This window comes from Geotrypetes seraphini, chromosome 3 (assembly GCF_902459505.1).
Source record: "Geotrypetes seraphini chromosome 3, aGeoSer1.1, whole genome shotgun sequence".
NCBI classification, from domain to species: Eukaryota; Metazoa; Chordata; class Amphibia; order Gymnophiona; family Dermophiidae; genus Geotrypetes; species Geotrypetes seraphini.
Window position 1 is genome coordinate 374,906,428 of NC_047086.1, and position 11,669 is coordinate 374,918,096.

The window sequence follows — 11,669 nt, forward strand, 5'->3', positions numbered from 1 at the left end:
ATCATATCCTCTGGCAACGCGTTCCAGAGCTTAACTATTCTCTGAGTGAAAAAAAATTTCCTCCTATTGGTTTTAAAAGTATTTCCCTGTAACTTCATCGAGTGTCCCCTAGTCTTTGTAATTTTTGATGGAGTGAAGAATCGATCCACTTGTACACGTTTTACTCCACTCAGGATTTTCAAGACTTCAATCCCCTCAGCCATCTCTTTTCCAAGCTGAAGAGCCCTAGCCGTTTTTAGTCTTTCCTCATTCGAGAGGAGTAGCATCCCTTTACCCTCTTGGTCACTCTTCTTTGAACCTTTTCCAGTACCACTATATCTTTCTTGAGATAAGGAGACCAGAATTGAACGCAATACTCCAGATGAGGTCGCATCATGGAGCGATACAGGGGCATTATGACATTCTTAGTCTTGATAACCATCCCTTTTGTTAATATCTTTTTTTATTTTTATTTTTATTGAACATTTTACTAAACAGAGTAGAATACAAGCAAAATACAACATACAAGATCAGTGTACCCCATCCCAAACCGAACTAAGCTAATACAAAACACTCCTGACTGGACAGGTAACCAGATCCCATCAGCCATCCCTTTTGTTAATATTTTATAGTATTAATTTTTGAAGCAGCTTCTCCAGAGAATCTACATAATTGTGTCACACATTCTGAATGAGTCATCTCTATTTTGGAAAGAATCTTCCAGATCTCTATATTTGTCATTTCCTTAGGAGTATATAGTCTCCCCCCTCCCCCCGAGATGCAGGTACAGGGGGGATACTGGCTTCAAAGCTGTTACAGCCACACTGAGAGATGACAAATCCTGCACAGTCAGTATTTTTATACTACCTGCTCCCGGGGAAACAGTAACAGTAGAACTTCTAGGGTCATAATGTTCTTATCGCCACTTGAACTGCATTCTTTATCCTGCCACTGATCCAAACCAACTTCTGATAAAGCTGTGGCAGTTGCTCTAGGAGGAGTGGGTGGTGAGTACAAATTAGGGCTTAGGGAGGAAGCTTCCAAACTAAGACCTTCCTCCTTGCGGGATTCACAGCTCACTTCACTTCTTAACAAAACTGGAATTGCCAATGAAAAGATTCAGAAAAGTGTCCATAGTGCCTCAAGTCTTTTCTACTCATGACATTGATGTCTCCTTCACAATTCCTTTCTATTTCCCCATCCTACCTAACTTCACTAGAAATGAAGAGAAGGAGAAGTTAAAGCACAGTACCTGATGAGGCTTCAAAATGAAATATGAAGCACAAATCCAATGGGATAGATTTTCAATATCCCAGATGTTCCTTGAGTGCTCTAAAGGGGTGTGACCTGCCAGTTTAGTAACACTCCTTCGGGCCACGACAACAGGCTGCGTACCACTGCAACTCTTACCCTTAGAAAAGGTGAAGGGATGGGCCTCTGATGACACCAGTGCGGCAGGCAGTTGATTAGATGTTCCTACTGAAAACCAGCACCAAGCACATCCTCAAGCAGTTGAGAATGATCTCAAGAAATAAGATCAGTCCTTGCAGCAACATTTTAAGCATTTACGAGGTGCTACCCAAAAGTTCGGGGAATTCAATTGAAAAAAAAATTGCTTACCAAAACTCCTAGTTTCAACCGTTTCCTTCGAAGTAGTCCCCTTAAGAATATAAATAGCGATTCCAGCGTTTTTCCCCTGAGTCCATGCATCTATGGAAGTCATCTTGGGTGAATGCCTTGAGGACCTCCTACGATTCTGCCTGAATCTCTTCAATTGTGTTAAAATGGCTCCCTTTCTGTCGTAATTTCATTTTGAGGAATAGAAAAAAATCACAGGGGGCAAGGTAAGGCGAATAGGGAGGGTGCGTAATCACTGTAATTTTTCTGGATGTTCTGAAAAGGCAGAACAGCGATGGGCCTTCTGTTCACCGGTTAGCAGTCTTGGCACAAATTTCACAGAAATTCATCTCAAGTTTAATTCGTCCTACAAAATTTTTTGAACTGTCCCATATGACTGTCCTGCTGTCTCACAAACATTGTGGATAGTTTGCCTACGATCTGCAAGGATAGTCTCACAAACTTTTGCTATGGTTTCCGGTGTTGTGCTTGTTGACAGTCGTCCGGAGTGGTCATCGTCGAAGACAGATGTTCGTCCATCCTTGAAGCATCTGTACCAAAGAAAAGTTTTGCTTTGGCACATTTATGTAAAATTTATTTATTTATTTAAAATTATATATAATCCGCCTTTCTCCAAAGGCTTCCTGGAACATAAGATGGGTTTCTGCAGCAGTTTTTTAAAGTTTGAAGCAAAATTTGATGCAGATTCTTTTCTCAGTAAAATCCTTCATATCGAAATCCGCTGAGTTACTGAAACACAACCTTATAAAATTGCACAGAACACAACAACACGACCACTCAGCTGCACGCCTGTTGGCACACTGATTCACAAAGCATACTGCTAGACACATTTAGTGGTGGAAGGGCATATTATATCTAGTTCACGTGCAGTGTTCACATTCCCTGAACATTTGAGTAGCAACTCGTAGATTCATTGGAAGCAGTTAGCGCTAACCTAATGAAGAGTAGCTTTCTTCTTGAAAATAAGATAGAAAGATTGGAAAATCAGATCAGTGCTAATAATTTTAGATTTATTCATTTTCTGCATTGCAATTTAATAAGAAATGTTAATTTAGTATTTAGTTGAGATTTTGCATATGGATCCCCATGCCCTCCCAGTTATTACAAAAATATTATGGGCTAGATGAACTAAAGATACCGACTCAATTGCTATTAGCCGATTCTCTAGATGATGTGTGTGTTATACAGGCACAATCAGTCCCATTAAAAAAAAGCCCCCCCCCCCCGTGTCAGACACCCCCCCTGCCACTATCCCCCCTCCTTGAACCCAAAAAAATGGCAGGGCTTTAGGCTCCTCCCTCAGTTTCCTGGATACAGAGGGAGGTGCCTAAGGCCTGATTGACTCAAACGCCTATGGCCCTACCCCCTGGGAGTGACCTTAGGCATCTGAACCAATCAGGGCCTTTGGCCCCTCCCCATACATGACATGATGCACCAGGGAGGCATTTAGACAGGTGGGACCGAAGCAGGAGCCTGAGAGCGGGCTTCCTGCTTCCCAACGTTTTAAAAAAGGTATGGGGGATATTCGGGGAGGTGTTCAGTGGCAGGAGGGAGTGGGCATCCCTACTGGCATTTTTAAAGGGTTCAGGGGGTGGGCATCACTCCTGCCATTTTTGGGTGGTTCGGGGGGGCAGTGACTTCGGGGTGACTACCGCTAGGGGTAGTGCACACCGCAGGGGTAGTGCACGACGCAGAGGTGTTCTGCGTAGCAGGAGGGATTGGGCATCCCTTCTGCCATTTGTTTTGGATTCAAGTGGAACAGTGGCTCGTGGATGCCTGGTTTGGGGGGACTGTGTTTGTCAGGGGTCGGGGAGGGCCGTCATCGGCGGTGAGGGACCTTTTTTCAATTTTTTTTTTTTTTTTTATTGGACAGATATTTTACATGTGTAACACACGTAAAATATCAGTGCCATTGAAAAAAAAACCCAGGCAGACCTGCCGGTAACACAGTTACCGAAAGGTCTTGACAAATCGGTTTTTTATGATTACTAAAACCCCATTTGGAATAACCAAGTGATGTTAGTGCATCAATTGCTTGGCTATTTTGCATGGGGTTTTAGCTCATTTGCATGGCTGGAACAGAAAATAGGCGATCGAGGGGGGAAAAACACAAGGTGGGCCATTTTGTGCATCGGGTTGGTAACAGCAATCATTGCTAAAGCTGTGAAAACAGGTTTAGCGACGATCGCTGACTTTAGTGCATCTAGCCCTATGTTTCTAATTTTATTAAAAGTACTAGGGAGGTTGCAAATGGTGTTCCTTTAGAGCAGGGGTGCCCACACTTTTTGGACTTGTGAGCTACTTTTTAAATGACCAAGTCAAAATGATCTACCAACAATAAAATTTAAAAAAAACCACAAAGCACACTGTACACATAGAAAATGTTAATTATCATTCCTATTCCAGGGTTTTTTAAAGAGGTCAAAGCAGATGACTCTATGCACTATCACCTCAGTAACAACCACACAAAAATAGACAAATATACCCCCTCCCTTTTTACTAAACCACGATAGCAGTTTTTAGCGCAGGGAGCTGCGCTGAATGCCCAGCGCTGCTCTCGACACTCATAGGCTCCCTGCGCTAAAAACCTCTATTGCGGTTTAGTAAAAGGGAACCTTAGTGTAAAATATAGACAGCAGATATAAATTCAGACACATTTTGATCACTAAATTTAAAATAAAATCATTTTCCCTACCTTGTCTGGTGATTTCATGAGTCTCTGGTTGCACTTTCTTCTTCTGACTGTGCATACAATCTTTCTTCCCTTCTTTTAGCCTGTATGCTTCCTCTCCTCCAGACCTCATTCCTTCCCCCAACTTTTCCTTCCTCTTCCCTGCCCTTTCTTTCTCTCTGTCTCCCCTTTCATTTTTTTCTGTTTCTCTTCTTTCCTTCTGTCTCCCTGCCTGCCCTTTTTCTTTCTTTCTCCCTGCCCTCCCCCAAGACACTGCCACTGCCATTGCCATCGGGGACCAGGACCCAAACGCCACCAATAACAGGCCCCAAGCTCTCCCTGCTTTCGGCCAACCAGCATTCCTCTCCCCGACGTCAATTATGCTGTCGGGAAGAGGAAGGCTGATCAGCCCAAGATCGTGATCAACCTATTGGGGGAAATGCTGCCGGGTCCTGCCTTCGCGGAAACAGAAAGTAGGCAGGACCCAGCAGGAAGAAGAACAAATGCTTCACTAACCTGTCTCCCGCATTAGCCCGTAGCGAACGCTTGCTTCAGGGCTCTCAACATGTGCATGCCGGCTTCCCTTCTCCCCCCCCCCCCCCCGGACATAACTTCCGGTTTCAGAGGGAAGAGAAGAGAAGCCGGCACGCACACGTTAGAGCCCGGAGCATAAGTTCACTACGGGCTGAAATCTCCAAGCCGGTTTTTTTTGGGTTTTTTTAATGTTCAGCAGCGGCACATGACAGCTGGGCGGACCGCCCAGCTAAAAGGCCCTAGGGAGAACACTGGAGAGGAAGGCTGATCGGCCCGTAGATCAGAACGGCAACATGAGTCTATCACGGAGCCTGGGATGGGCTCCGCGATCGACTCACATTGCCTTCCTGAGCTACTGGTCGATCGCGATCGACGTATTGGGCACCTCAGCTTTAGAGGCTAGTCTCACAACATTTCTCAAGACATCAGTTCAGAAATCTGTCTCTAGAGGAGCTCTTTTGGTATCTCTTCTGAACATGATGGATAAGGAGTTGGTTTTTGCCAGGATTTTTAAAGGATCAATTGACCCTCTTTCACCATCAAACAATATATGTTTATCCAGACATCTCATCCAAAACTCAAGAAGCTAGTGGAACATAAGAATAGCGATACTGAGTCAGACCAACAGTCCATCTAGCCCAGTATGCTGTTTCCACAGCGGCCAATCCAGATCACAAGTACCTGGCAAAATCTGAAATAGTAGCAACATTCCATGATGAACTTCTTAAATTACTTTCACAGGGCTTTCTAAAATTTCTGATATGTTGAGATTGTCTGAAGACTTCAGGTTGCTTTTATTGGCAAATATAAATTGAACAGCCAGCAAGAGGTGTGAAGTATTTCACAAGCTGGAAAAAATATGCTTTTTCCTTTGTAAATAAGGCTCTTTCTTCCTTTCCTGAGTACCTCTTTATCCTGGTTTTGTTAATGATAAAATGGGAGAGATGCTTTAATAATATAGGTGAAGAGGATCTTTATTAATAAATTCTGTTATTTATATAAGTGGCTTTTGAAGCCAAAATCAAAGACAAAACAAAACCAGAAGGTAATAGGATGACAGTCCATTGTTAATAAATGTATGGATAACAGTTAAGGATATGCACGGAAAATATTTTTTGTTTTGTGTTTATATGCTTTTTTACTACCACATCCCCATTTTCAGGTATTTATGTCAGTTCATTTCACACATTTGTGATCCCTTTTCTTTTTTCAGACATTAAATTTGTAGCATGCACTAAATTTTAGTAAGTGTATTAGCAAATGGTATGTGTGCTGACGAGTGCATATCTCCCAAGTAATGCTGCCCAATTCAGGGAAAATTTTTTTATTTGATTGGGCCTATTGAATTGAGTTTTTGATTTGATTCACTTTTCCTGTCCATTCAGGCAATTTTTTTTTAAACGGCCTGGTGGGTTTATTTTTGTAGCTTCTTCACCCATCCCACCCACCTTTACCTTCTCCAACCCCATGCCTGTGCTGTGGTGTAAACAAAACAAAAAAAGACTTCCTCTCTCTGTTAGGTCCTATCTCATGCTTGCTAACACCAGCTCTGGCAGGATACACATTTCAAATCTGACACGCTGGATGGTGTGAATAACATGAAGAAAAACCTGGCGAAGCTTGAATAGTCTCAAATTTGGCATCTAAAATTTAATGCTAAGAAATGCAAGGTCATGCATTGGGCTGCAAAAACCTGAGGTACAGTTTATGGGGTGAAGAACTTATGTGCACGACGGAAGAGCAGAACTTGGGTGTGATTGTATGTGATGATCTTAAGATGGCCAAACAGGTTGAAAAGGTGACGGTGAAAGTTAGAAGGATGCTAGGTTGCACAGGGAGAAGTATGGCCAGTAGGAAAAAAGAGGTATTGATGCCTCTGTATAAGACTCTGGTGAGACCTCATTTAGAATATTGTGTAGAATTCTGGAGGCCACACCTTCAAAAAGATATAAAAAGGATGGAGTCGGTCTAGAGGAAGGCTACTAAAATGGTGTGTGGTCTTCGTGATAAGGTGTATGGGGCAGACATAAAGATCTCAATCTGTATACTTTGGAGGAAAGGCAGGAGAGGGGAGATATGATAGAGTCATTTAAATACCTACATAATATAAATGTGCATGAGTCGAGTCTCTTTCATTTGAAAGGAAACTCTTCAATGAGAGGGCTTAGGATGAAGTTAAGAAGTGATAGGCTCCAGAATAAACTGAGGAAATACATTTTTACGGAAAGGGTGGTAGATGCATAGAACAGTCTCCCAGAAGAGGTGGTGGAAACGGAGACTGTATCTGAATTCAAGAGGGCCTGGGATAGGCATGTGAGATCTCTCAAAGAAAGAGATAGAAGAGCCATCTGTTTCTCTGTTTCTACACCTGCCTCAGACATATTGATAATTCCTTTTTAGCTCTTTCCTGCCTCTTTCTTACCCTTCTCCTCTTTTCTACTTTTCAGCTATCTATCAAATTTCCATCTTTTATCCCATTCCACATCTCATTCCTTCCTCAGCCCTCCATTCCCTTTCATCTTCAATGTACCTCCCTTACCATATTTCTACCCTCTGTTGTATCCTTTTATTCATCTCCTTGCCACCCTCTCCTCCCCCTCAGTGTTCTACCATTCTCAGCATCTTCCTTCCTCCAGCATTACAGCCCAGTATCTCCTCCCCATCATTGTAGCCTGACATCTCCCTATCTTTTCCCTGCTGCACTCTCCCACTCTCTTCCCTCACTCCCATTTCCAGGCATCTCTCCATCACTCTATTCTACTCTTCGATCCAACATCTCTCTCCTTCTCCCCTTTCACCTCCTGTGTATCTTTCCCTTTTATCCACCCCCGATATCCAACATCTCTCTCTCTCTTCCTTCCTTTGCCCTGTCATATCTCTCTACCCCCCTCCATGCAGCATCTCTTCCTTCCTCCCCTCCATTATGTGCAATTTCATCCTCTCCCTTCACCATGCATGTCTCCCTCTCCTCCACCTGTGCCACATCTTTCCTTTCTCTCACTCTCCCCTCCCCTTGTGCCACCAACTTTCCTTCCTCTCACTCTCCCCTCCCCCCTGTGCCACCAACTTTCCTTCTTGTACCTCTGCTCTTCCCCTGTACCACCAACTTTCCTTCCTCTCCTCCCCTGTACTCCAAGGTTTGCTGCTTCGGGTCGCGGTATCAGCAGTGACTTTCACATGCTGCTGTGGAGAGACTCCCAGGTCAGCAGCAGGCAGCATGTGGGAATTGCTACTGATACTGAAACACTGCAAGATTTGATGCTGACACAGCCGGCGCGGCGAGATTCTGTGCAGGAAAAAGGAATTCCTCCCTCCCATTCCCCCTGCGTAGTAGTTTTCCATCTCTCTTTCCCATCCCTCCTCCCCCCCCCCCCCCCGTGAGACTTCAACTTTTGAGCCTCCTAAAGTAGAACGCCAGGGTTTCCTTCTGCTGTGTTATCAGTGATGCAGTGGAGGGAAGGCCCCAGCGGACAGGCCAGGAGCAGCCTGTTCACTGCTGCTGCTGCTTTAGGAGACCCGGAGGAGACTCGGGACTCATTGAATCAGTGAGTCTGATGTTTTTTAAAGGTAACAAACAAATCGATTCACCAAAGTGAATTGGGCAGCACTAATCCCCAGTAATAGCTGTATTATACTATCTCTTATTTGGGACTTACCGTATTTTCACGCATATAACGCGCACACGTGTACAACGCGCACACGGGTATAGCGCACAGTAACAAGGAATTTATGTAAGAAAATTTTGGTATAGCGCGCCCACACATATACCGCGCATGCTGCTTGCCGCCCCGACTCTCCTCTCGCCGCCCTGCCCTTGAAGTCCTGTCCCCCCCCTTGAAGGCCCACCCCACCCTGAAAGCCTGATGCCTCACCCCGAAGGACCGCTGGCCCCCCCACCCTGAAGGACCACTCGCATCCCCCCCCCGATGTCTGATTCACCCCCAGCCCCCCTGCACCGTTTGCAGTGGAGAAGCAGCCTACCGTGGGTTCGCGACGCCAGTGAGCCCTGCTGCTTCCTCTGCCGGCGGTCCCGCCCCTTCTCTGAACCCTGCGCTGCTTCCTCTGCTGCGGTCCCGCCCTTTCTCTGATGTCAGAGAAGGGGCGGGACCGCGGCAGAGGAAGCAGCGCAGGGCTCAGAGAAGGGGTGGGTCCGCGGCAGAGGAAGCAGCGCAGGGCTCAGAGAAGGGGCGGGACCGCCGGCAGAGGAAGCAGCAGGGCTCACTGGCGTCGCGAACCCACGGTAGGCTGCTTCTCCACCGCAAACGGTGCAGGGGGGCTGGGGGATGAATCTAACGTTGGGGTGGGGCATCAGGCTTTCAGGGCTGGGGGATGAATCGGAGGGAGGGGGAGGGGGGGAACCAGCAATGTAAAAAAAAATTGTAAAACGCGCTCACGCATATAACATGCATGGTTATGCTCGGTTTGTAAAATCGGGTATAACGCGCGTGTTATATGCGTGAAAATACGGTAATTAATTTTAATGTGGTATGAATGGTGCTGTACCGCACTGAAAGTATTTACTTAGCAGCATTGACATATTCAGCAAAGATAATTACTTGCAGTTATTTTTATACCTTACCTTTTTTTAAACATATTTGTTTCAGATGCCATAGAAAAAGCCAAGAATGTGGAGTCCTTTTGTGCAGGAGTTTTCAAAATGCTCTTACAAATAAAACTTTTTGAGCAGGGTATCTTCTTCCCTATTTTGAAAGTTAAGTTTATTCATTTGTCCACGCAGACTGTAGACCTGAAGATTTTCATTGAAGCAAAATTTTGGATTCTAAAGAAATGATCCATAGCTATAAATGGCAGATTTGTGCCCCATATTCTTATTTGCTCAAAGAGAAAGTGAAAAACTGAATGGGAGACTGCAGATTCTGTGGGATTTTTTTTGTCTTTTTTTGCCTGCAACATAGCTTAAAGATTGATAATAACTGGTATTTGACATGATTTCTATGTGTTACATAGATATAAAAGACTGTATAAACTGTAGAAATATTGCATTAGCAAGACATTGTACAGATTGCAACCTTTTACATATAAACACCATTGTGAGCTGAATTTGTAAAATAAAATGCTCAAATAGATGTTCATAGTACTCTAGTGGTAATGGCTTTATACCTAATGAAATGCCATTTGCATTCTTAAATTATTTTCTTTATCAAAAAATACTTTTGTTTCTCTTTGAAATGTTTTTTTGTGTTATTTTTTTCCATTTATCTCACTAGAATGTCTGATTGCAGATGTCAGATTTTAATACAGCACGTTTTGTGCTCATCTCTCTGAATACTAAGATCACATTTTCTGATGTGACAAGTTTATGGAATGCAGGGTACCTTGTATATTGAAATAAATTGCAATTTGGAGCATTACAGCCTTCATGCAATGTGTACAGTCTTCCTTGCAGGAGCACTACAGTACATTTATTTTTTAATACCTGCTGAGCAAATGATTCTATACAGACTTAAAGCACAGCAGTTGTTCATAGGACAGTATTTACTAAATGTCAGAACACAGATGTATAGCATAGTGCCAAAACTGTTATTTCAATTGTGTACCTAGTTTATTTTAAAACACAATAAATGGATTGTTTGTAACAGTTGTTTTTATTTGATGTATTTGTGTGGTGAAAATTTTGTGTTTTGTTTTTTATATTTTTTTTAATTAGCGTGATAGTTGCTAAAATTACCAATTATGACTAGTCATAGTACTACCTGTGTTTTTCCCATTAACTCCCATGGTTTCCTTAATTCATACACTTCTCATCCACACCCCTCTTCTGTTTTTTGGTTACTCTGGTCCTTGAACTCGACTCCTGCCTCCGTTCAGGTAATTTTATTGTCTTCTCCTGCAACTATCATTTCCATTGGCATACAGAAATTTAATGGCCAGAAATAGAGACATACGTAATTGATTCCTATTAATGTACCATATTCTACTTTTTATTTTTTACTTTTTATTTTTAAGATGAATAACCAGTCAGGGATAGAAATGTATTTTTAAAAATATACCAGAATACAGTATACAATTTCAGTTGCATGTTCTAAGACGTGGCAACAAATGTTGTTTTCCCAGATATTTTTCTGTATAACAGAGCCTAAAGCTCTTCCAATGCTGCTGTTTTAAAAATTAATGGGCAAGAGAAGGTCCAAATTTATTTTGATATCAATTAAAGCTCACTTCACAGCAAATGTTTATATAAAAGTTGACTACAGGGAATTAGAGGAACAACTTAATGTGCTGCCATTTTCCTTCCTTCCTTTTGGAATCAATTCAGTTTTAGCCAATGATTTAATTTATTCAGATTGCACAGCAGAAGACCAGTTATACTGTACATCAGTGGTTCTCAACCCAGTCCTTGGGGCAGTCAGGATATCCTCAATGAATTTGTATGAGAGTGATCAGCAAGCACTGTCCTCCTTTCTAGGCACAATCTCATGCATATTCATTGTGGCTGGGTGTGACAATTATGCATAACAGGTTGTAGCTCAAGATGTCACAAGAGAGGAGAAGAAAAATATCTGGATTGAAAAAATCTTGTGATAAATACATAGGACTTCTAAAGGAGAGAAAGGGATAGTAGATAGCAAGGATGGGCAAACTAGATAGGGAAAGGGATTAAGACTTTTATACTGCCTATGTGTAGTTTTGCAACCACACTCGGTGGTTTACATACGGGTACTCAAGCATTTTCCCCTGTCCCAGTAGGCTCACAATCTATCTAATGAACCTAGGACAGGGAGGATTAAGTGACTTGCCCAGGGTCACAAGAAGAAGTACGGGGTTTTGAACCCATAACCTCAGGGTGCTGAGGCAGTAGTTCTAACCACTATGCCACACTCTCCTA

The 11,669-nt window shown here is 43.1% G+C and overlaps 1 protein-coding gene across 3 annotated transcripts in view; it reads left to right on the forward strand.

The window, feature by feature from the left end:
• PSME4 (proteasome activator subunit 4) overlaps positions 1–10,419 on the forward strand; it is a 418,332-nt gene extending 407,913 nt beyond the window's left edge. For all 3 annotated transcript variants that reach the window (XM_033936116.1, XM_033936117.1, XM_033936118.1), the window contains one exon: positions 9,427–10,419. The gene's annotated coding sequence lies outside the window, so the exon portion shown is untranslated. The remainder of the gene's footprint in view (positions 1–9,426) is intronic.
• The last annotated feature ends 1,250 nt before the right edge of the window (positions 10,420–11,669 follow it).